This window comes from Herpailurus yagouaroundi, unplaced genomic scaffold, assembly GCF_014898765.1.
Source record: "Herpailurus yagouaroundi ecotype Mexico unplaced genomic scaffold, PumYag 159, whole genome shotgun sequence".
Lineage (NCBI taxonomy): Eukaryota > Metazoa > Chordata > Mammalia > Carnivora > Felidae > Herpailurus > Herpailurus yagouaroundi.
This window is the reverse complement of record NW_024412400.1, coordinates 69,466,872-69,493,611: the sequence shown is the minus strand read 5'-3', so window position 1 is coordinate 69,493,611 and position 26,740 is coordinate 69,466,872. Positions and strand designations below refer to the sequence as shown.

Genomic DNA, 26,740 nt, shown 5'->3' with positions numbered 1-26,740 from the left:
CCCCTGTCTCTGCCCCACCCCTGCTCATTTTCTCTCTCTCTCTCTCTCAAAAAACAAAAACAAAAAAAAAAAAAAACCATACTAGTGTAAAAATATATAGGAAGGAGAAATGAGGCATGATTCAGAAGCCAAAGTATCTGGGCATACTGAGAAATGGCACTCAGAAATTTGATTTGAGATTCTTTAGTTTATTTCTTGCTACCTAAAAATTATCTTTATTGCCTTTATTTGTTTTTAATTAAACATATTCTCTGAACAAATACTTATTGATTGTCTAATATATATCAGACATTAAGCTAGATGTTAATGGGTCAATGGTAAACAAGATGTAAAACCATCCTCATGATGCTGGAGAGGAAACAGACAAGTAAAACGTAGCTCTGGAACAGACATTTGTGATATCACAGTAGGGGTGAGGCAGAGCATTACGAATGCTATGGACAATCCCCTCAGATTGGGAAGTGTGGAGGGCTGACTCTCAGAAAGAGTGGGATTTATGTTGAGAACTGAAGAATGAGTAGGAAAGTTCACTGGGGCAAGAGAAGCTGAACACAAGGTCTAAAGAGGTGAAGGAGGGATGGAAGGTAGGAAGAGGGGGGATGGGGGAGAGAGAGAGAGAGAGAGAGAGAGAGAGAGAGAGAGAGGATGCTTCTTTCTGAGAATTTCTGAGTAGTTCCGTATGGCCAGAACTCAAGAATGTGAGGTGAGTATATGGAAAAATGTGGCTGGGAGAGAAGGGTAGAGATAAAGGGTTTTCTAAACCATGTTCTGGAGTTCTTATTAAATCCTGAGTAGAATAGGGAAGTTGAAGGCTTTTCATTAGAGGAGCAGGATGACGGTTAACTTCTAGCAAGTACTGGTGCTTTGCAGCAGCACTGGAGCCACCTTTCCCCTTTCACTCTGCTGGAGAGAACAGAGCAGTGGTATGGTTCCCTCCACGTCTTTCAGAGGCATTCTCCTGACAGGCCAAAGGGAAGGATCAGACATGGTGTCTGCTAGACCTGGAGACTTTGTTGCTATAGGCAGAACAGCAATCACAACAACACTTGCAATTAGATCTCTTAGCATTTTATAAATCTTTCTGACTACCTAGAGAACATTGTTTCTTTTTCCTTCACTCTGATAGAAGATGAAAAATGGTAGCTGGGAAGATGAAAAATAGCAAGAATATTTATAGTCCTGCATGACAGATGGAGAGCAATAAGCCTGTTGACATTTACTTAAAAAATGGCACTGTGATTAACAAATATTTTCTCCATTTTCACTGAAGGTGGAATAAAAAGAAATTAGCTTATATGGTAAGCTCTTTTTGTGATACATGCCTGCCTAGTGTTTCTACTTATTTCTGCCTGCAGGTTCTGTATTAGTCATCCTAGACTTATGCCCCAAAGGGATACATATAAAATTAGATTTATGTACAATCTTTCCCAACTTCTGGTGTCCCTGATGGGGCCTCCTGTTTGCTTAATTCTGTCTAGTCTACTCTTCTGGACCACTTGGTTCTTAATTATTCTCACAGGCCTTTGCATTTTTGCCTTCCTTCATCATTCTTTGAGGGTCTTAGAACCTTTCAGAAAATGATTTTCATGTGTATCTTAAGGGTGCTTAAAAATCATTAGAAGCCAACATTCTCTTTTTGTAGTGAAATGTTCTTTCCCTTCTCCTATCTTTCTGCACATGGTTTTGTGAATCTTCTTGAAATTTCAGGCACATACAGATCACTATGCATAGGTCAATAGATGTTACTTGAATGACAAAACAAAGAAATAGTTCTCAACTTGTTAAGGCAAAAATAGCGATATATTATCATTCTGGGGAACAAGAAAAGGTCTGGATTCAGAATTCTGGCAGAAACCATCACATACACACAAATAGAGTGTCTTAATTAAGAAAAAAGGCTTATGTTGAATGAGTAAATTGCTAGACTTTTCTGGTTTATTTAAACACTCACTGTCTGGCCAGATGCTTCCCATGTCTCCTGCTACTTTTATTTACCTATCATTAGCTGTCCACTTGGCTTTTGACCTTTTGGTTAATAGAAGCTATATATTTCCCACAGAAGAAGACTGAGATCATCAGATCTGGTTCTTGACTTATGTCTGGGCTATGCTTGGGCTTATTTTATTTTCACCCTCAACCTTTCAGACTTTGTGATCTAGTTCCCAACCCTCTGCCAAAGGTTTACAGGTACCTATGGTTCTTGTGTTAATGTAGCAGCTGAATTTTCCCAAGGTCCTGAATTTTCCAGAAATGGCATGTGTTCCTGGCATGCTCTTAATGCTCTTTCTTCACCTTCACATATTCACATGGCTAACTCCTTCCACTTAGTGAAGCCTCATCTCCTAACTGCCATTTCCAGTGAACAACCTGGTTTAGGGAAACTTAGCCGCTATTTAAAAGGGACCCATGATGATGTTTGTTTATATTTCACATATTAGTATTGATGTGATTAGTCCAGATTATAAGAAACGTCTTCTCCATGAGGCCATTTATATATACAGGATCCTCCCATCTTGTTGTTTTGCCATATACCCAAAGTGTTTCTATCATCTGAGTGACTAAAGCTGTGTTGTTGCTACATTCAGTTTTTAGCCAATGGGAAGGGAAAAGAGTGCATGGAGTAGGCATACCTGGAATGTTAAGGCCTAGAACCAGAAGTGGCGCACATCATCTCCTTCCTGTTTCATGGTGAGGATATAATTATATGGATACATTTGGTGCAAGAGAGGCTGGAAAATGTAGTTAGCTGAGCAGCCGTGTGCTGAATTCCACCCTACTTTTATAGGTGGATGGAGTTTTTAGATGGCTAGCAGTCTTTTTTATTTTTTTTAATTTTTTAATGTTTATTTATTTATTTATTTTTTCAATATATGAAATTTATTCTCAAATTGGTTTCCATACAACACTCAGTGCTCATCCCAAAAGGTGCCCTCCTCAATACCCATCACCCACCCACCCCTCCCTCCCAACCCCCATCAACCCTTAGTTTGTTCTCAGTTTTTAAGAGTCTCTTATGCTTTGGCTCTCTCCCACTCTAACCTCTTTTTTCTTTCCTTCTTCTCCCCCATGGATTTCTGTTAAGTTTCTCAGGATCCACATAAGAGTGAAACCATATGGTATCTGTCTTTCTCTGTTTGGCTTATTTCACTTAGCATAACACTCTCCACTTCCATCCACGTTGCTACAAAGGGCCATATTTCATTCTTTCTCATTGCCACATAGTACTCCATTGTGTATAAAACCACAATTTCTTTATCCATTCATCAGTTGATGGACATTTAGGCTCTTTCCATAATTTGGCTATTGTTGAGAGTGCTGCTATAAACATTGGGGTACAAGTGCCCCTATGCATCAGTACTTCTGGATCCCTTGGGTAAATTCCTAGCAGTGCTATTGCTGGGTCATAGGGTAGGTCTATTTTTAATTTTTTGAGGAACCTCCACACTGTTTTCCAGAGTAGCCGCACCAATTTGCATTCCCACCAACAGTGCAAGAGGGTTCGTGTATCTCCACATCCTCTCCAGCATCTATAGTCTCCTGATTTGTTCATTTTGGCCACTCTGACTGGCATGAGGTGATATCTGAGTGTGGTTTTGATTTGTATTTCCTTGATGAGGAGCGACGTTGAGCATCTTTTCATGTGCCTGTTGGCCATCTGGATGTCTTCTTTAGAGAAGTGTCTATTCATGTTTTCTGCCCATTTCTTCACTGGGTTATTTGTTTTTCGGGTGTGGAGTTTGGTGAGCTCTTTATAGATTTTGGATACTAGCCCTTTGTCCGATATGTCATTTGCAAAGATCTTTTCCCATTCCGTTGGTTGCCTTTTAGTTTTGTTGGTTGTTTCCTTTGCTGTGCAGAAGCTTTTTATCTTCATAAGGTCCCAGTAGTTCATTTTTGCTTTTAATTCCCTTGCCTTTGGGGATGTGTCAAGTAAGAAATTGCTACGACTGAGGTCAGAGAGGTCTTTTCCTGCTTTCTCCTCTAAGGTTTTGATGGTTTCCTGTCTCACATTCAGGTCCTTTATCCATTTTGAGTTTGTTGTTGTGAATGGTGTGAGAAAGTGGTCTAGTTTCAATCTTCTGCATGTTGCTGTCCAGTTCTCCCAGCACCATTTGTTAAAGAGACTGTCTTTTTTCCATTGGATATTCTTTCCTGCTTTGTCAAAGATGAGTTGGCCATACGTTTGTGGGTCTAGTTCTGGGGTTTCTCTTCTATTCCATTGCTCTATGTGTCTGTTTTTGTGCCAATACCATGCTGTCTTGATGATGACAGCTTTGTAGTAGAGGCTAAAGTCTGGGATTGTGATGCCTCCTGCTTTGGTCTTCTTCTTCAAGATTACTTTGGCTATTCGGGGCCTTTTGTGGTTCCATATGAATTTAAGGATTGCTTGTTCTAGCTTCGAGAAGAATGCTGGTGCAATTTTGATTGGGATTGCATTGAATGTTAGCAGTCTTTATCATACTAAGTCACTCTGTTATCACATGACTCTTTTTTTCCACAAAAAAATAATATATTTTTTTATATATACAAAGTATATAAAAATTATATATTTTTATATATACAAAGTATATAATTATACTTTGTAAAATATTATTAAAATATTAACATATTTTTAATTATAATTTTATACTTTTTGTGTTTACTAAATCTCTCATTGGAATGTAAGATCTATAATAGCAGAACTATGTTCTCTTTTGCTTACATCTGCATCTTTAGTGCATACAACAGTGCTTCACAAATAGAGGATATTCACAAGGGTTTGAGGCCCCTGAGATTGGGTGAACAATTTGCTCAAGATGAAGGCTATATTTTCATAAGTGGTGCCTCCTTTTTTTACATCTGCTGAGAGGCTTATACATGAGGGCAGTCAGGGGTCTGAATTTGAGATTTTATGCTGGAACTGCACTTAATTAATTTCTTGCCTTCTTAGAAATGATAGACTTCCATCTTGAACTGGGCATGTTTCTTCGCTGACTTCCATGGCAAACATCTAGATTGCTGGACAAATTGCATTTCTATGGGATATGTAATTAAATTAGGGGACTAACTAGTAGCCCACTGTATTGCAGAATACTGATGTTATGTCTTTGAAAGATGGAGGCAACATCTCTATTTCCATCCTGGTTTCTTTGGCCTTCTGGGGACATCCACCTTTTTAGCAATCAGATAATGCTATTCCTGTTTGAGGTCTACCTCAGGGCTTGCCTCAAATGTATAGATCCTAAAGGAATGAGAACTTTTTTCATAGGAGAGTGGAAAGTTCTTATCAGATACTCTCTATTAGCAGCTCCCCTGCTTTCCCTACTGTTCTCTCTTCAGATTCACCATGACTCAACCTAGATCAGAAATTCTCATTCCTTTGCTTATATTCCTCTATATGCTTGTCACCTGGTTTATTCCAATTTTGTCTGGTTTTAACTCTTCATCTTGTATTCATTCTCCACTGATGCATATGATCCTGGTGTTGAAATGAAATTGCAAAAAATAAATTAATCTAGACTCTAAACTTTATGGTGAGTAGGAACAAGGTCTGTCTTATGCATTATTGTATATTCATTACCTAGTTGTGCCTGTTATATAGCAGGTAAGCACAAAGATAAACAAATAACAGTGGAAAGATATGCACTAAACTTTGAGAAAAGCACAATGAAGAGAACACTACAATGTTATGATGCAGTAGAAAGGGGACTCACAGAAGACTTTGCCTAAAGAAGTAATGTTTAAGTTAAGATACAAAGGGCCTGAAGATGATCAGAATCTAAGGTGTTATGGGACAGTTGCTTAAAGTTCAGTTTGGGTTTAAAGCCTGGTTCTCACTTATAATATGTATTAGTCTGCTCAGCCTACTATAAGAAAATACTTTCAACTGAGTGGCTGAAACAACAAACATATGTCTCATAGTTCTGGAGGCTGGAAAGTCCAAGATCAAGGTGCCAGCTGCTTCAGCTTCTGGAGTGGGCCCTATTCTTGGCTTGCAGATGTCCTCTTTCTGGTTATATCCTCAAACGGAAGAGAGGGAAAGAGAGACATCACTTTCTCTCTCTTCCTCTCTTTTTCTCTCTCTTCCTCTCTCTCCCATTCTCCCTCTTTTTATAAAACCATTCAGACCATCACGAGGGCCTACCTTTCTGACTACATCTTAACCTCTCAAAGGTCCTATTTTCAAATACCTCACCTTGGGGGTTAGGGCTTCAACATATTAATTTGTTGGGGACACAATTCAGTATATAGCATGGTCTATATAAAATTGTTCAAGTCATTCCACTTCAGTACACTTCATTTTGTTCATCTATAAAAGGAGAGTAATAATAGAACTTACTTCATAGGATTGATATATTAAATGAATCCATATTCTTTTTTTTTAATATTGAGAAGATTTTTTTCTTTTTTTTAAGTTTATTTTGAGAGAGGGAATGTGAGTGGGGAAGGAGCAGAGAGAGAGGGACAGAAGAGAGAATCCCAAGCAGGCTCCACACTGCCAGCACAGAGCTTAACTTGGAGCTTGAACCTAAGAACCATGAGATCATGACCTGATCTGAAATCAAGAGTCAGATGATTAACTGATCGAGCCACCCAGGCACCCCTAAATGAATCAGTATTCTTAAGACTCTTTTAAAAAGAGCCCAGAAATAGTGCTATTTGAGAATATGTTAAATAAATAAAAATGAAGTGCATAACAAACAGATGAAAGAGTATGGACATAACTTCTTAGGAGACAATAGCTTGACAATTCATGAGCACAGATAGGAAGCTAGTATGAATGAGGAGAAAAGTGAGTAAGGGTGGAAAGAAGCATGAGATGAAATGGAAGAGGTGGCTAGGGCTAGATCTACTTGGACCTTAAGATTCTAGTAAGGAACATGGGTTTTGTTCTAAATGCACTGGAAAGCCATTTTATTTTATTTTATTTATTTATTTTTCAAATCTTTTTTTAAATGTCTATTTATTTTTGAGAGAGAGACAGAGCATGAGGAGGGGAGGGGCAGAGAGAGAGGGAGACACAGAATCAGAAGCAGTCTCTAGGCTCTGAGCTGTCAGCACAGAGCCCGATGCGGGGCTCGAAGTCACGAACTGCAAGATCATGCTGAGCCGAAGTCGGACGCTTAACCGACTGAGCCAACCAGGTGGCCCAAAGCCATTTTATTTTAATCAGAGGTTTTGAAGATTAGATTTATGTTTTAAAAGTAGTTCAGATGATCTGTAGAGAATAGATTGTAAAGGGGAAAGAATGGAATTATAGATACTGATTAAAGGCTATTGTTCTAGCCCAAGCAAGGATTTTTATGTTGGCTGGAACAGAGTGGTGGTGACAAGCCAGGGAGAAATTTGGTCTTGAGGTTTGGAGGTTAGATGGATAGGACTTACTAATTGATTGGGTGGAGGAAGAGGGAGATGTGAGAATCAAAGATGCTACCCAGATTTATGACTTAAGCTCTTGGCTGTATAAAGGTATTAAATGCTTACTTGAAGAACACTGGAGATGGATAGTTAATTGGAGAGTGGGAGTTAAGACTTCACTTTTAGATCTGTCAAGTTTGAGATACATAGGAATTATCTACGTGGAATAGTTAATTGGTTATGTTTTTTATATAGGAGTTTGGAGGTGAGGTCAGAGTAAGAGATTATTTGTGGGAATGAACTTTATTTGAATGATATTTAAAGTTAAATAATGAATGAGGTCACCTAGAAAGAGTATAAGAAAAAAAATGCTGGAAGAGTTTGAAGGGTTTGGGTGGAAGGAATATGGGGCAGGAGTTAGGACTTCAAAAGATTGTCACTTAATTTTTTCTTTTTATTTTTTTCTATTTATCATAAAAAATTAAAACATACAAAAGTTTGAGCAAGGATACATGGTACAGTGAACAGCCATACACCCACTACCTGGATTCAACAATTGTTAACATTTTGCCATATTTTGTTCATCATGTCTACCTATCTCTGTATCTGCATCTACATCTACACATATTTCTGTCTATCTACACATCTCTCCAAACTATTTCAAAATAGGCTGTAGATATTATGACAATTTACTCCTAAATATATCAGTAAGAATCTCCCAAAACTAAAAATATTTTTCTGTGTAATCACAATACTGTTAACATATACAGGCATAACTTGGAGATATTGCATATTTGGTTCCAGACCACCACAATAAAGCAAATAATTGCAATAAGGCAAGTCAAATAAATTTTTTGATTTTCCAGTGCATCTGAAAATATTTCTATACTATACCGTAGTCTGGTAAGTGTGCAGTGGCATTATATCAAGAAAAAAACAATGTACATACCTTAATTTAAAAATAGTTTATTGTTAACAAAATGCGAACCATCTTTGAGCTTTTAGTGAGTAGTAATCACTGATTATGGCTCACCATAACAAATACAATAGTAATCAAAATTATTTGAAGTATTATGAGAATTATCAAAATGTGGCACAGAGACATGAAATGAGCAAATGCTACTGAAAAATGGTGCCAGCAGACAGGCCCCATTCGGCGTTGCCACAAACTTTCAGTTTGTTAAAAAAAAACACAGTATCTACAAAGCACAAGAAAGTGCAGTGCAATAAAACGAGGTAAGCCTGTATAAGAAAATTGGCAGATGGGGCGCCTAGGTGGCTCAGTCGGTTGGGCGGCCGACTTCGGCTCAGGTCACGATCTCGCGGTCCGTGAGTTCGAGCCCCGCGTCGGGCTCTGGGCTGATGGCTCAGAGCCTGGAGCCTGCTTCCGATTCTGTGTCTCCCTCTCTCTCTGCCCCTCCCCCGTTCATGCTCTGTTTCTCTCTGTCTCAAAAATGAATAAAACGTTAAAAAAAAATTAAAAAAAAAAAAGAAAATTGGCAGTTATTCACCAATGTAATACCTAATTTTTATTTACATTTACTCAATATCTCCCCAGATATCTTTTATGTATTAAATATCGTCAACATTTAAAAAGATCAGGTGGGGGGGGCGCCTGGGTGGCGCAGTCGGTTAAGCGTCCGACTTCAGCCAGGTCACGATCTCGCGGTCCGTGAGTTCGAGCCCCGCTTCAGGCTCTGGGCTGATGGCTCGGAGCCTGGAGCCTGTTTCCGATTCTGTGTCTCCCTCTCTCTCTGCCCCTCCCCCGTTCATGCTCTGTCTCTCTCTGTCCCCCAAAAAAATAAACGTTGAAAAAAAAATTTAAAAAGATCAGGTGGAACAGCAGGAGCTATGAAAGGGGAGAGGGAAGTACAGGTCTCCACCGAAGGAAGGGCAGGAAAGCCTGGTATCATGGAGGCCAAAAGAAAAGTGATTTCAAGGATGTTGGATCTGTAAATACTAATGGCCTTCCGCTGTTCTGCTTTGTCACAGAAAAGTTGGGTATAGGGCTATTTGCTAGAGGTTGAACATCATGATTTACTGATAGTCCTTCAGATTAATGATTCATAATAAACTACGAGTACTGATATCCCATTTGGTTTGGTAAAGAGTTAAAGATGAAAGGAGATAAAATTCAACATTATTTAGTGGAGGACTGTAAGTTGACCGTTGCCTATTGACTTGCACTTTATCATTCCATTTGGTAGTTTTATAATGCTTTTCTTCTGGCAACTGATCCAATTTCAGTGATTCCTCTCCTCTTTAAAAATTTTCACTCCCTGCATGTCCCATTAAATATGCCATTAATTTAATGTTATTTATAATCCTAGTTCTTTACTCCTCTCACCAATTAGAATGACCATATAATTTATCTCTCAAATTGGAACACTTAGTAAAGTAAAAGGAGCATCATTAATAGTTACACAGAACTAGAGGTATAAAATGGCCTGTTGCAGGCAAGTCAGTTTGTATGGTCACCCTATCTATGGGTAAATTCCCCTCTCCCTTTATTTTTCCTTCTGCTCTTACTCCTTCCTTTATAACCGAAGCTACTTAACAAAGCAAGAATAAAACCCCCCAGGATACCTCTCCATATAGTTTTCAAGAAGTCATAGAATAAAATGAATATAACCACAGGTTTTCAGAATTTTAAGTACTGTTAAGTGGTTTCTAGCCATACCTTACTTTTTCTAATGTTTTTAAATGTTTATTTATTTATTTTGAGGCAGGGGAGGGGCAGAGAGAGAAGGAGAGAGAAAATCTTAAGCAGGCTTAAGGTGACAGTGCAGAGCCTGAAGCAGGACTCATTCCCATGAACCATGAAATCATGACTTGAGCTGAAATCACGAGCTGGATGCTTGGGGAGCCTGGGTGGCTCAGTCAGTTAAATATACCCTTCTTGATTTAAGTTCAGGTCATGATCTCACAGTTTGTGGGATCAAGCCCCATATTGGGCTCTGAGCTGACAGCGTGGAGCCTGCTTGGGATTCTCTGTCTCTCCCTCTCTCTCTGCCCTACTTGCATGCATGTGCAGATTCTCTCTTTCTTTCTTTTTTAAAAAATTTTTTTAAACGTTTATTTATTTTTGAGACAGAGAGAGACAGAGCATGAATGGGGGAGGGTCAGAGAGAGAGGGAGACACAGAATCAGAAACAGGCTCCAGGCTCTGAGAGGTCAGCACAGAGCCTAACGTGGGGCTCAAACTCACGGACCGGACCGCGAGATCATGACCTGAGCTGAAGTTGGATGCTTAACCGACTGAGCCACCCAGGCTCCCCTCTCTCTTTCTTTCAAAATGAAAGAAAGTCTGCTTGGGATTATCTCTCCCTTACCCTCTGCTCCTCCATTGCTCACATGTTCTCTCTCTCTAAAAACAATTATTTAGTATATAATTTATGGAATTTATTTATAGTTACTTTACATTGACTAATCTGAGTTTCTACTAAAGCCCTTCACTAAAAATATATACAAATTAATGTATATTTTAAATATCTGTTACCTTATTTCACATAACTGGTGGATTATATTCTTGTGGTAAAAAGAGATTATGTCCTTGCAGTAAAAAACAAAGTCAATTTAATGGAAGCACAATTTTCAAACATACTTGAAAAAACCTGTACAAAAATATATTTTAAAAAACACTTGTAGCAGTAAGTGTTGAATGAACAAATAAATGAGTGAGCCAAATTATAGTGTTTTAGTTCTTAAAATGGTAGAATAGTAGGTTAACTCTTGTCTGATTGGCCATTAACTTGAATCAAAATAAGTATATGGTGGGGCGCCTGGGTGGCGCAGTCGGTTGAGCGTCCGACTTCGGCCAGGTCACGATCTCGCGGTCCGTGAGTTCGAGCCCCGCGTCAGGCTCTGGGCTGATGGCTCAGAGCCTGGAGCCTGTTTCTGATTCTGTGTCTCCCTCTCTCTCTGCCCCTCCCCCGTTCATGCTCTGTCTCTCTCTGTCCCAAAAAAAATAAATAAACGTTGGAAAAAAAAAAATAAGTATATGGTAAGTAAGTCTGAAGACTATCAAAAGTAGTGGATTTTTGGGTTTTCTCTAACAATAGGATTAAAAATGGATATACTATTACATTCTGTTTTGAAATATGGTTCTGGTAGGTCACTATAACCTGAATTTGATTTTTTTAATTTTGTAGTTTTCAGGGGATTTTTTTGCCTTTCTTTCTCTCTCTTTAAAGATTTATTATTTTTTTTAGAGCAGTTTTAGTTTACAGCAGAATTGAGAGGAAGTTACAGAGATTTTCCATACACTCCCTACCCCCACACATGCATAGTCTCCCCCCATAATCAACATCACTCACCAGAGTGGTAGGATGAACCTACACTGACATCTTATAATCACTCAAAGTCCACATTTGCCTCAGGGTTTTCTCTTGGTGTTGTACATTCTATGAGTTTGGACAAAAGTGTAATGACATATATGATCCTTACAACACCATAGAGGTTATTTTCAATGCCCTAAAAATTCTCTGTGTTGTGCCTATTCATCTCCCCTATTGCCCCCATCATTGCTGCAACCACTGATCTTTTATTGTTTCCATAGTTTTGTCTTCTGAAATTTTTTTTTTTACTGTCAGCAATGGGTATTCTACAAAATAATTTTGAAAAACTTCAGTTTTGGGAGTTGTCTGTCAGTACTCAGCATCCATTTCCATTGTCTTCTGTCTTCTCTGTACTGCAGGGGCCGGTAAACTAAATGCTGCATCTCCCAGACTCTCTTCTGATTAGGGTTCTGGATATGATTTAGATTCTACCAATAAAATGTACTCACATGAAATTTATGGGACAGAAGGGAGTCAGAGACCATCCTCTTACCACTGTGGTGGCTGGCAGCAAGTCAGATAGTTTTGTTTACTGTAGCCAAACTCCATGTGCCAGTGGGTGGTTACCATCTTTATGGGTGTAGAGGCAACAGCACCCGCAGAAGCAACGATGTTTTTCTCATCCCTGGTTTGTATCCAGAGTGATCCCACCTTGGAGCTAGTGGTCTAGAGGTGACTCTGTGATGTCTCTGCTCCTTACCACAATTTGTAGGCATCAAATGTCTATATTATGCCCCTTTGAGATACCTAGAAAGGTTGTGGTATCTAAATTGAATCTTAATGCATAGGGGCACTTGTACCCCAATGTTTATAGCAGCACTCTCAACAATAGCCAAATTATGGAAAGAGCCTAAATGTCCATCGACTGATGAATGGATAAAAAAAATTGTGGTTTATATACACAATGGAGTACTACGTGGCAATGAGAAAGAATGAAATATGGCCCTTTGTAGCAACGTGGATGGAAGTGGAGAGTGTTATGCTAAGTGAAATAAGCCATACAGAGAAAGACAGATACCATATGGTTTCACTCTTATGTGGATCCTGAGAAACTTAACAGAAACCCATGGGGGAGGGGAAGGAAAAAAAAAAGAGAGGTTAGAGTGGAAGAGAGCCAAAGCATAAGAGACTCTTAAAAACTGAGAACAAACTGAGGGTTGATGGGGGTTGGGAGGGAGGGGAGGGTGGGTGATGGGTATTGAGGAGGGCACCTTTTGGGATAAGCACTGAGTGTTGTATGGAAACCAATTTGAGAATAAACTTCATATATTGAAAAAAAATAAATTGAATCTTGATACTATTTTATAGTGTTCAGTTTTTGTGTACAGCAAGTTATACTGAAGTGGTTCTCTATGAACATATAAGTTAATTATAAGGTTTATACATTTTTAGTTCACACATTTATAAACTATGCTGTGAGAGCTATTTCTTATTGTTAAACATTTCAGTTTATAGTAGAAATTTTATACCTGGCCCTTAAGATACATTTCTGGTTAAAAAAAGCATGTACAATGTAAGGCATATATATATATATATATATATATATATATATATATATATATATATTCCATATGTATTCATAATTTCCTAAATTAATCTCTAGGAGGGTTTTAGAATTGAATAATTGGCAGCAACTTTGTATGAGACTTGAGATCATTTTATTTTGATGGAGGAGGATAGTAAGGGAGGTAAATGATGGACCACAGGGAAGTGGGTTGCTAAGTAGTATTCTGACTGGGGCCAGTTGAAACTTTTAGCATCCTCAGTCATTGAAAGTAGGATGGTATCTCCTCCAACTTTTTTAAAGTTTTTTAAATGTTTATTTATTTTTGAGAGAAAGAGAGAGACAGAGCATGAGCAGGGGAGGGGCAGAGAGAGAGGGAAACACAGAATCTGAAGCAGGCTCCCAGCTCTGAGCTGTCAGCACAGAGCTCCATGCAGGGCTCAGACTCGTGAACTACGAGATCATGACCTGAGCCAGTCAGATGCCTAACCACTGAGCCACCCAGGTGCCTCATCCTCCCACCTTCTTTAGACATCTGCCATCTATTTATTTATTATACCTATCTATCTGTCTTATCTATCTATCTATCTATCTATCTATCATCAATCATCTGTCCACCTCTCTCTGAATATACATGTGTGTATGTATGTAACTATATGTATATATTTCTAAATGGATAGATAGACATATAAGTAGCTATCTCTAAAAATTTTTGCCTTTCTCCTTCCATGCTGACTACTCTGATGCTTCAAAAAGCATATCAGAGATCAAATTCTTAACCTTTCTCTTTTTTGAGCCCCTGCTTTGCTGATGCCCTTTGTAGGTACCTCAGATTGGAAGCCCTCAAGTCCCTCAATTAAGGGTCTGGAGCAACTTGTATAGCTGGTGTGAAGGAAGAATAATGATACAATGAAGAGAACTTTTGGCCAAGTTTACATTTTTGGCTGGGTCTAGCCTTGGCCAGCTGGGAGTGAACACATATGGAAAGAAGAGGGATAATCATTTCAGGACATCACAAATCAACTCTGTTAAAGCTCTGCTTGCATCAGTTGCTTCTAGAGTAGTAGTCTGATTGTCTCCCCCTTGATAGTTAATTGTATGCATAACTTGCTAACTTTTACGAGTTCTCTATCTTTCTTGCCAGGCTCTGACAAGGTTCACTCCCAAGAACCTAGCAATATGCTGATATCTGTCTCTCAAAACAAGTTATATTGAATAACTTGAAAAAATGGATAAATAAAAACATGTCAATGATACATGCTACTCTACCAGGGTGAAATTTCTTCTCCGCCATCACATGTATATTCCTGATATAAAATATAGCTCACTGTATCCTGAACTAGGCTTAATGATGTGTGTGTTCTGTTGTGAAAATTGTCTTTTTCTGAATTTCAGTTCTTTATTTTTGTTTTATGTAGACAGAGCTGGAAATAGACAGGAATGTTTAGAAGGCAGCAAATAAAATTATGTAGACATACCTATATTCTCATTGTCTTAAAAATTAGAAATTGTCCTAGTTTCTTGGCATTCATGAAAGCATTCCTTCAGGATAATTGGATGTGATCTTTCTAAAGCTTTTTCTTAGCCCTATGGAATGACCATTTATCTCCACAATTTTCTACTGCGTCTTTTTTGAATTAAACTCAGCACATTGTTTTTCTTAACTGAAAGGTCAGACTTTCGATCTGATTATTTCACTAGAATTATCAGCCAGTACATCTCTATTTTTCTACAAATATTGATTTATCTAATTTATTTTTCTCTAACTATATCTTAGAGCTAATAACTTTTAAAGTAGTCTTTCTTTTAACACTAGAATTGCATTTTGATGATTTTAAGGTATACTGGGAACACTTCACTGATTGTCTATTTGTCAGTTGCATATTTGTTTCACAAATGAAATTCTTTGAATGCTTATATCATAAGAAACATTTATTAGGTGTACTCTCAAAATATAAGCAAGTACAAATTTCCTAAATATTTGTAGAAATGAAGGAGGCTCAGAGGCTATTTCTGCATATTTTCAAATATCTGGACATGGGACAGAGATTTTGCTTAGTAGGTTTTAAAAAAATCATTTACCAATTTAATCAGGAGAGAATCTGAAATTTCCACCAATGTACCGCATAATCCCAAGAATCCCTAATTGGTGCTTTGTTGCTCAAGGTTTCCCATAATATGTTCCAAGGAATAGCAGTTTTGAGGAATGTTCATAGTGCTATACAAAGACATGACTGTGGTCAAATAAACTTTAGGCTAAAAAATCTTAAATGAGCTTCCTTACTTAAGGAAGTCTCAGAAACCATACCTCTGTGCTCTACATTTCTCTAAGAGTGGCATAAAGTTCATAGCTTTTTTCAGGTATTTTACCTCAAGGAACCCCTTTCTCCCCACAGAGCAATTTTGTGGATTTCCATCCTCTAAGTCGTGTTTTAGAATTGGTATAGGGCAAAAAATAGAGATGGACAAAATGAGTTTTAACCTTTTGAAGATCAGATTTGATCACTCATACATACTCCTCATGACTAGTCATGGACAGCTCACTTAGCTGAGCCTCGCAAAGGTTCTAAATCAAATTTCCAGTGATTTGTTGCTGGCTTCATTTCTTAGTCAACACTGGGGAAGAAATCAATCTCTTACAACATTGGGCATTGTTAGCACTATCAGGAGAGGTTTTCTTACTAGAATAGCATTCAGGAGAGTGGGATATAGAGGACAGGGGTCTTTGTGGAACGAAGACTTTCCTAAAAACATGTTAAATTAACTAAGCATCTGTCAAGTGTTAAGTGCTGTGTAGATACTATGAAGTAAGTCAACGTGTGGATGGCTGGTGGTCTTTTGTATTCTTCATACAAGCCCTACTGTTCTATAAGAAAATTCTGATTACATTTTCCGTGAGAAGATTTCTCTCACCACAGTGTCAGTATCTCACTAGTACTCTCTTATGTTAATTAATTAAAGCTTCATTTAATAAATATGTATTACATGCCTAAGAGGTACTGTTTACTGGGATGGGAAACTTTTAAAAAACAAGCAAGCACAGATGTGCAGAAGAATAAAAAAAAAAATTCTGCTCTAAACATATCAAGCATGAGATGCTCCCTTAGATATTAAAGTGGAGGTGTTGAGGAGTCAGTTGGACAGAGGAGTCCAGAGTTGAAATAAAATTCGGGGCTGGTCATTTACATTTGGGAACCATCAGCATAAAGATGATGTTTAAAATGGGATGGATGAAATAATCTAGATATGTAGTGTAGTTAGGAAAGAGAAGAGGTTTAAGGACTGATCTCCGAAGGTATACCAGCATTCAGAGATCAAACGGAGGAAATGGATATGGCAAAAGGGGTGGAGAGAAGCGGCCACAGTCTTGGATGGAAGAATTGAGTCTGCTCTGTTCTGGAAGCCAAATGGAGACAGTATTTCACGAAGGACGGAAAAAACATGTCAGGAGCTCTGGAGTCAAGTAGCGAGAGGTCTGAGTACTTTCCAGTGGATTTGGCAATGTTGGGGTCATTGAGGACCTGAAGAAATCAGTTTCTATAAGGGAGGTACCTTCTGTATATTACTAGCAGTGGATGATATCATATAAATTGCTTTCCAAAGATTGGACCCTTATTTCTTATAATTGGCTTTGGATCAAAAGCTATGTGTTTAGTCCGTGTAAACATTTTGTTCCTTATTTGGTATCTGTATGTAGACGGACTAGAGAGAAAATGAGGGTTTTTTTTGTGGCTAGGATTTTTTTTCTTTAATCTTTTGATTTAAACTTGGTTCATATACCCAGAGGATATGCTGGATATGTGATGAAAAACTCTAAGGTAAACATTTGAATTGAAACCCCAATTCTGAATTAAAAAAAAAAATGTTGTCTCATTTATTGAGGCTTTTTCTTTGGCACCAAAATATCACTGTTTCTTCCTTGGCTACTTTCTAGTTAGAACTGAGGTAACAAAGTAAGCTTCATTTTATGTACTATATGATTTTTTGTATTATTCTCATTCCTTATTCTGGGAGTTGATTTTAAAAATTGCAAGAAGATAGGATAATATGGATGCTATCATGTCCATCCCCTAGTCTCTAGACAAGCCACAATTATGGAATTAGAGTGAGCTAATTATACATACTAATATTAAATATCTCCAAGAAAGGAGATTAGAAATGTACTAGGAAATTGTAATAGCTTTTCCTGAAACATTCAAGCTTTTTCTAATAAATATTGTAATTCCAATTTCAACTGAACTGAGGTCACACTGAGCAGTCAAAAATAGCTTCTTAATACCATTTGTATATTCTATATTTTTTCCTAGCTCATATTTTAGTCTGTGTGTCAAAATGGAGAAAATGAGTTATGTTGTTTCTCATTTTCTCTGTCTCATTTTCCCCCCCCAAAATAAGACAGTCTGACAATGAACCAAACTCTTCAAGGTCAGCACATTATGTGCCTCTGTTTCTTCATTTGCAAAATAGGCAGAGAATTTCCCCTTTGTCATGTCTCCTGAATGTTTTGAAGTCTGATTAGATTATTAGACTCATTAAGTAAACTCGGTGGCGTTTGCCTCCTTGTACTAGGAGAAAGACATTTTGCTCTTGTGGTATTTGAAATCTGTGAAAGAAAGAGAATTTGCGTATTTGTTATTTGAATTTTGTGAGGAAGTTTTATGCAACACACATCCAGCTAACTTCAAGAGAATTTGGTATTAGGTGCAAAGCTTGATCCTTAATGTAACCAACTAAAAACCTCCTACTGATATTAGCTTTTCTTCTAGCTCCTTAACATTATCATGGTACAGACTTTGAGTAAATCCCTAATACAGTTCTCAAATATAAAGAAACTGTGGCAAAGTCGATATAATGCATTTTTTGCGGGGAGGGTGGTGAGCTGTGAGATTATGAGATAATTTGCTAAATAGCAGTGCCTGACAGGATAATCAAATAGGACTAAGTTTGGACACATGTATTTTCAACCTAAGTGATTTCTAGTTTTGATTGTAAACAGGACTTTAAAGGAGTGGTAGAATTTTGTCATATCATGTCCTGTAGATGGCAATGTTGCACTTGAAAAATAAACAGATAAATGCGTAAAGAAAGTCTGTTTCTCAGATGCAGGATTGCTTAATAATCAGTGAACAAGAGCTTTAATGCCAATTCAGGGTACACTGTTTGGAAAATATATTTCAGATGTAGATACATATGGAATAGGTAAATATCTATAAGTGCCAGCATTTACGTTTAAAATTGTGCATGGTTTTAGAGAATGTTTTGTTTAACTGTGCACTTTCCTCTAAGTGGTTTCATTTTTCTTTTAATAATGTGTTATTTCAGGCCTCATACTTAGAGTTACTTTCACGTTGTTGAAAGATGAACACTGTCATTACTAAAACCTACAGATTTGAAAAGGTCACACTATTTAGTGATCCACCACAGAATGAGGAAGACAACACACTTTGGCTTTCTCATTGGTGTCCAGGGGCATTATTGCTTTCTCTGGGTTTGAGCCCTGAGGCTTCAGGGATTGAGGGAAGTGGGTGCTTCCTCAAGCCACTCACTTTGGTACTCTTTCAGCAAATTAGATTTCAGAAGCAGCCAAGAGAGCGATATGAGATAGTTTTATTTAAAATATAAAGCCTCAATCAGGCAGATATGCCAAATCACTTGCTTTTAAATTGAGATGAAAAATGCAGATGTATATAAAGGCCTGCTGCAATCATACATCAGGATGTATGTTGATAGTAAAAATTGAAATTAATCAAGTTTAGAAATTTAATATCTTGATATTTGGACCTAAAGCTACCTTTTGTCCTGATGATAGAATGAAGGCACATGAAGAAACAATCATGCTTTTGTTCTGGCTCGTTTTCCTCCTTAACCACGAAATCCCTACCATTATTATTATTGCTTAGAACAAAAATTTCTTGGTAAATTTTATCCGGACAAAGAACCAATCTTAGGCTCTTTGGTAAGAATGGGACAACAACAAAAATGCCCAGGGATGGTGGAAAGAAATTTGAAAGTGTGATTTAAAACTTTAGGTAGTATCAGACTGAATGGGAATGATCTTTCTTGGGATTAGAATATATGCTTAGCCTTATTTTTTTCTTTCCCCAAAACACGCTTTTGGTTACTGAAAATTAATTTTAGGTGTTAGAAGCTTCTCGTCATATTCCATTTCAGTGTGTATTTATGCTCTGGCTTCTCTCCTTTTACAAATTCTTTGACAGCAAGAGATGAAGAACTGCGCAGAGCACAGGTGGGCGGGTGGGACAGCCCTGAGGTGGCGCCTGACTGTGCCCATCTCCTATGACTTGCTGGAAGTCATTTGATGGTGATGACCTTTAATTTTAATTGGCAAAATAGTAAAAATACCTGCACCCATCTCTTAAGTACTTTGGCTTATAAGTATTCAATAAATGGTAGCTTTTACAGTTTTTTTTTTCCCCTCTGAGAACCGAGATTTTCTCTCATCACTTTTCTCCTTTCAGCGAAAGAAAAATTACATTGTAACTATTCAATAAATATTTGTTAAAATGAGTAGCTTAAAGGAGTGAATTAATTAATTATTGAAGAAAGTTTGTTCAGTGACATTCAAGTCAGAAAATTTTCTCCAACTTGTCTCTCTAGACTCAAGTGTAAGACAAAGAGTAACCATGTCTCAGAGGTCTGTGGTTAAGTCATACAAAAGAGAAGAAGCAAAGCAAAAGAACATCAATATATTTAAATATTTATTACGACATGACAAGTATAATCATAGAACTTTTCCTATTGAGGAGAATTTCTAATGAAGTTTGTACTGGGCTCTGAGCTCTTCAGTTTATGACTGGGAATCCATTCTAACTTTTGTATCATGACCTGGGAAATGAGATCTCAAGCTTAATATCAAAAGAAACGTTAATCATTTGTCAGTCTGCTTATTGTATGTATGTGTATGTTTTCATTTTAAAGTAAAGAGGCTACTGGGGTTCTGTTTTATATACTAAGTTTAGAGAGCTTTACAGAACACGTAGAAAACACTGCTAAAGTATCCCAAAGCTAAACGTCTGGGTTTAATAAGATTTCAGAGGATGCAAATCTTTGTAAATTAGTTTTTACTATGAACTGAATGCTTCAGCTAATGATCACAAATAAATCTAATCCTATAAAACTCATGGCCCAGCTGAGAAGTCTGTGATTAAAAATTGGATTCCAGATATAAACTCCTCTTATTTTCCTGGGTTCAATGTATTTTGTGAAATGGTCTGCCAATAAAGAGTAATGCATTTGGATGGCTTGCTTTTCAGGCAAAAACAGAAAGCAGGAATTTTACTTTTGATATAAAACACTGTCTCATGTACATGCCTAGTATCTAGAATACATTAATTTCTATCAATAAAGAATATCGAGTGTCTCTTAACATTGAGAGAATACTTACCAGATATCTGGTATTATATTAAACAACTTACATGGTTGATCTTTCCATGGTTACTTCATCCTGCAAGGTAAATACTGTTGTCATCAACCTTATCTTAAAGAGGAATAGACTGCTGGAGAGGTTAAAAGAGTAGTCTACTCTTTCCAGTCAGGAAGTGATATGGTTGGGCCATGGGCCCAGGTAGTCTGGCCATAGTCATAGTCTAGAGGCTGTACTCTTAAACACTAAACCATCCTGCCTTTCTAGCAAGTGCCTTTATGTGGCACTCTTGTCAAAACTCTAGCTGAGAAAGACTCTTGAAGAGAAGCAGAGGAATTCCAGTCTTAGTCTAGGGTATGTGTGTCTCTCTGGTTATATATCTTATATCTCTCTGGTTCTGTGTTCCTTAGTCTGGGACATATTATGTTTCTTCAGAGATTATATTATGACATGGAATTAATATAACATACCTCCAGAATGAATCATTTTACTTTGCTATAGTGGGACACAACATTATTATTAGAATATTGCAAATGTTTGTAGCATGAAATTATTTCCAGAGGAAATAATTGAAAAACACTTGTAATTTAAAAAGTTCTCATCTAATTCTCTATCTTAATATAAGCTTGAAGACTAAGAAGTAACATAGCTTAGCTATATTTCTCTAGTTCTCCTTAGAAGCTTTTATATTATTGTATATTATATTTATATTGTTTTTATATATGTATATTATATTTATATTGTTGTATATTATATTTATACTCTGTTTAAATATCATATGCTGTTTTCATAGGTGGTCTATGATATAATAGGGAATTTTTCTGTGGCATAAAAAACAACAACTGCTGTTGAGGTCTTTATTTGTTACCTTATTTAGAATCACTTGTAAAAAATCCTTGCGACAAATTCCTCCAAGAACTGGGAACTTTCCGAGTGAGTTCATTATATGCTGGATAATGAGAGTATGCAATTCTTTGTTTTGTCCTTTGACCTGGATTACCAGGAACATAGAATTAAGGTTTGAAATGACTGGTTATATTTCTCGTCAGTCAAGACTTCATGTAAGTTTTCTTCTTAGTTCTCCTGCTATAGCTCTTTTAAAATCTTTCATCATGAGGGGCACCTGGGTGGTTCAGTCGGTTAAGTGTCCGACTTCGGCTCAGGTCATGATCTCACGGTTCGTAGGTTCGAGCCCTGCATCGGGCTCTGTGCTGACAGCTCGGAGCCTGGAGCCTGCTTTGGATTCTGTGTCTCCCTCTCTCTCTGTTCCTCCCCTGCTCTCACTCTGTCTCTCCCTCACTCTCTCAAAAATAAATAAAGATTAAAAAATATATAATCTTTTATCATGAGCTAATTGTCTTGAGTTTATTCATATGGTTTTATTCCAAATTGCCCCAAATCCTTTATGGAAATGAACAGAGTTTAAAAGAGGTGAGCAAGAAATACATATAGAAAGAAACATTATAAGACATATAAGAAATATTAAAAAAACATTTGTTTTTCCAGCACATGTAGGTGGAAGTTTCATCAGTAAACAACATAATGAAATTCCAGTTTATGACTGACAACTAATTTTTTGCTATTTTTTGTTTTTGATGCATGGATATTTTGGCTATAAAATGACCTTCCACAAAGATAAGGAAAAATAAGATAAAAACAGAAAGGGAGGCAAACTGTAAGAGACTCTTAAATACAGAGAACAAACTGAGGGTTGCTGGTGGGGAGGTAGGTGGGGGGACAGGCTAAATGGGTGATGGGATGAGCACTGGGTGTCATATGTAAGTGATGAATCACTGAGTTCTACTCCTGAAGCTAATGCTACCCTGTATGTTAGCTAACTTGAATTTAAATAAATTTAAAAAAAGATGACCTTCCACAAACCAGACTTTGAAATAAAAACAAATATCTTTTAAGGTTTATTAAGATTTTAATTGATATTTGTTTACAACTGTATGGGTGATAATGAATGCTTGGAGAGAATAAGCATTAACTAGATATATTAATCCTAAAAACATTCTAAAATCATGATAAAAGGAAGAGAGATTATTTTTTGTTCTTTATGGATTGTGAAGACTATGATTCATTCTGTTAAATGTTCTCTCTCTTGAGAAAAATGTATCCACAACTCAAGGGGGCAACCTACATGTTTTGCTTAATTAAAATTTGCATTTTCTCACGTAAGTTATAGAAAATGTGACATTTTTACAATAGTATGCAGATCTGTTTTTTTCTACAATTATGTGTGAGATAAGGGGCACATCTTTTTGCCTTTCAATCAGTTATCATTCTGAATTCCTATGATTCAGTTATTATTTTCCATTTACTTATCTAAAGATAGTGATTTCCTAGTGGATCAAATTATATAAGTGTACATTGTTTAGAAAAAGTTACAAATACGCAAAACAAGATAGTTCCAAATGGTACAACAGAAACCAGTTCTAAAAGTATTCTGACATTGGGCGATGTTTGAAATAAGTTGGTATTTATCTGTGTCATCAATGCTTCATGAGACTCTGACTCATTTCATTAGTAGAAATATCTATCCAGAAAGTCAATAGAGTGCTGAGAGCATTTGTGAAATGCCATTGACTTTTAGAATTGCAAGAAATCCATCTCCCTAAACATGAATTGTGCTATGTCTGTGTGTCTTCCAATCAACATCTCCCCATCAAATAATTTCAATGTCAGTAAATAGAATGGAACATGAAAATCCCTTGTGTCTTTTCTTCTTGTCAGAACAAAAACTCTGACCTTGCCATATCTACAGAAAGTTAATATACCTGGAAAAATTCAATACAGCTCTTTTGACTAGACTATAGGTTTAGTTTACATTTTGGAAAATATTGAGAAGGTAATTTGACATCTTTATTTTAAAAATTATATTGATAATTGCAGGAACACATGTGAATGAAATAATCTTTTTCAATCAAATTCTTACACTTTTATGGAATGCCTACTTTGTGTAATGACTTGGAACAGTTTTCCTTTTCCTGAAGAGGATATTATGCTTTTGTTGGATTGTGACATCCTTCAATCCCCCGGCCCCCAGTTACTTCTTCCTCTCTTAAGTGCCGGAAATGTCCTGAAAAGAGAAAACAGAGCAAAATGATGCCATTATCTCTGAATATATTGTCTAGAACATCCTTGTTGTGTGGTTTTTATTATCTTTACTTAGGGCAATATTCTTTTATCTTTAATATGTATTTATTTCTTCTGGTACATTTGGAAATTTCCCAATTACTTTCTTTCTTTATTATTTTCTTTATCTTATGGAGAGGGGGTGTGCAATTATGGAAAAAAGTATTCAGAATTGTCTCTTATTGCCTCAATGTACAGAAGCAGAATACCTGGGGGGCACCTAGGTGGTCAGTCAGTTGAACATCCGACTTGAGCTCAGGTCATGATATCATGACCCCATGATCTCATCACTGTGCTGACACCTCAGAGCATGGAGCCTGCTTCAGATTCTGTGTCTCCCTCCCCCTCTCTCTCTCTCTCTGCTCCTCTCTCTGCTCGCTTTGTCTCTCTTTCTCTCTCTCAAAAATAATTGAAAACTTTAAGAAAAAAAGAAGCAGAATAGATGGGTCAAAAGCTTCAGGGGATCATTGGTTCTTTGTAAGAAAAGATTTTGGATTTGACCATCTTGGCATTTCCAGCCTCTGGGAGAATGTAGTAAAGGGAACTCAAGTATCAGACTGGTGGTATTGAACATTGTACTCCTATGTCTAGAAGACTTCTTCCAAATTCATGTTATAGCTAATTCCTGTTTTCTTCATAGATCAGCTTGAATTTCATCCCCACTGGGGATTTTTCTTGGAATGGCTCCTCTCCCACTCACAGTAATATCTCTGTGCTTCAATATCACACGTGCTTGTCTCTATCACAGCACATGTTACTCTCCATTGTTATTGTTAAATTACTTGCTCATACCTGTGGCTAGTCTTAAGCGGCTTAAGAGTAGGGATCATCATTCACTTGTTTTTGTATCTCTAGCATCCAGCACAGTTCCTGGTAATAACAAAGTTGAATGAATGTAGTGTTTTAGTTTTTTTGGTTTCATTTTTGTACCTTCTATAAACTCCTACAAGGTATAATGTTACATGGTGTAACATACCTGTATAATTGCTCTAAAAGACAATTTATTTGATAATCTCTTTTTGATTATGAATGTGTTTCTTAGGATCATAGGCAAGATAATATGTCATTGCAAGTTTATTGTCATTGTTGAAAAGTCATTGGATGCCAATTTCTACATCCATTTTACTTTTTCTAGGACCAAATATTTGAGTGGTAGTAATATTTATTAATTTTTTTCACTTTTCTGTTTCCACTGAGGCTTTAGATAAGAACTGTACAATCGATTGAGCTAGAATAAAAAAGATAGAAAATGCCAAGTGTTATTGAGGATATGGAACAAGTGGAACACTTAGGCACTGTTGACAGAGTGTAAATTGCTATGAAGTGTTTTGGAAACTTGTCTGCTAGTATCTGTAAAGCTAAATATATACACGCCCTATGATCCAGCAGCGCCACTGCTAGGTGCATGACACATTGAGAACAATACATATACTCATCAAAATATATACATAAGAATGTTTATAGCAGCCCTATTTGTAATAGCCCTAAGTTAGAAATAATACAAATGTCCTCAACAGTAGAGTGGATGATCGTTGTATGTAAGTACACTGAAGTGCCTATACAGCAAATAAAATGAATGAAATGCAATTACATGCAATGATATGGATGAATCATGCACACACAACAATAATAATGTTGAATGAAAGAATGCATTAGAGTGGGAGAGAGCCAAAGCATAAGAGACTCTTAAAAACTGAGAACAAACTGAGGGTTGATGGGGGGGTGGGAGGGAGGGAAGGGTAGGTGATGGGCATTGAAGAGGGCATCTTTTGGGATGAGCACTGGGTGTTGTATGGAAACCAATTTGACAATAAATTTCATATATTAAAAAAAAAAAAAAAAAGAGGGGCGCCTGGGTGGCGCAGTCGGTTAAGCGTCTGACTTCAGCCAGGTCACGATCTTGCGATCCGTGAGTTCCAGCCCCGCGTCGGGCTCTGGGCTGATGGCTCAGAGCCTAGAGCCTGCTTCCGATTCTGTGTCTCCCTCTCTCTCTCTGCCCCTCCCCCGTTCATGCTCTGTCTCTCTCTGTCCCAAAAATAAATAAAAAACGTTGAAAAAAAATTTTATAAAAATAAAAAAAAGAAAGAATGCAGAACCAAAATAACACGTATTATATGATTCCACCTTAATAATTTCAAACACTGACAAAATAAGTCTATGGTGGTAAAAGCCAGGAGAACTTGGGAGGGAGAAGAAGATATTGATAAAAAGGGGGGCATGAGAGGAGCTTTTAGGGAATTGCCATTGTTCTGTTTCATAATCTGAGTGGTGGCTCTCCACTTACATGGATACAACTATGATCTGCGCACTTTTCTGTATGTTTCTTACATGTCACTAAAAACTTAAAAATTAAATAAAGTCAGAATAAAAAGGCAAACTCATGATTTAGCAATCGGTAGATATTCTAAATGGAGACTTTGTCTTAAAAATATCATGATCTGCCATTCTTTTATTACATGTGTAGAATTTGTCTAAATTAATGTAGCCAAGTTTTCCTGAACCTTTAAGCTTTATTATTGCCATTCTATTGACCAGCAAACAGGCTACAAAACTCCTTGACAGTAGTATTAAAAACAGGACGACAGGCCCCAGACGGGTCACTTGTGCTACTAAGTCCCAGTGAATTAGTCACAGCTCTCCTAGAAATGGAATCTTAAACCAGTGGATCAGGAATCACCTGATCAGTGCCAGTTAGTAATCTGCCAGATAAACCTTGCCATTCCCTAAATTAAAGTAATCTTTCAATAACCAACCTGCTTTGTTGCCTAGGATAACTTCCTTGTTTCTGCTCCCTCCTGCCTATAAAAGTTCATTTTGTACAGCCCGTAGAGATCCTTTTTATTTGCTAGATTGGATGCCTCTTTACACATGAGTCATTGAATAAAACCAATTAAGATCTTTAAAACTTACACAGCTGAATTTTGTTTTTTAACAGTAATGATAAAGTTCCCCTTTGCTGTCACACACACACACAGAAAAGAAAAGAAAAGAAAAGAAAAGAAAAGAAAAGAAAAGAAAAGAAAAGAAAAGAAAAGAAAA

The 26,740-nt window shown here is 37.1% G+C and overlaps 1 long non-coding RNA gene across 1 annotated transcript in view; it reads left to right on the top strand.

Annotated features, from left to right (window-relative positions):
- Window positions 1-349: 349 nt before the first annotated feature.
- The window catches only part of LOC121034010 (uncharacterized), a 203,073-nt gene continuing 176,682 nt past the window's right edge, over window positions 350-26,740 (top strand). Inside the window, exon 1 of the long non-coding RNA XR_005792245.1 lies at window positions 350-584. This is a non-coding gene — a long non-coding RNA (uncharacterized LOC121034010). The remainder of the gene's footprint in view (window positions 585-26,740) is intronic.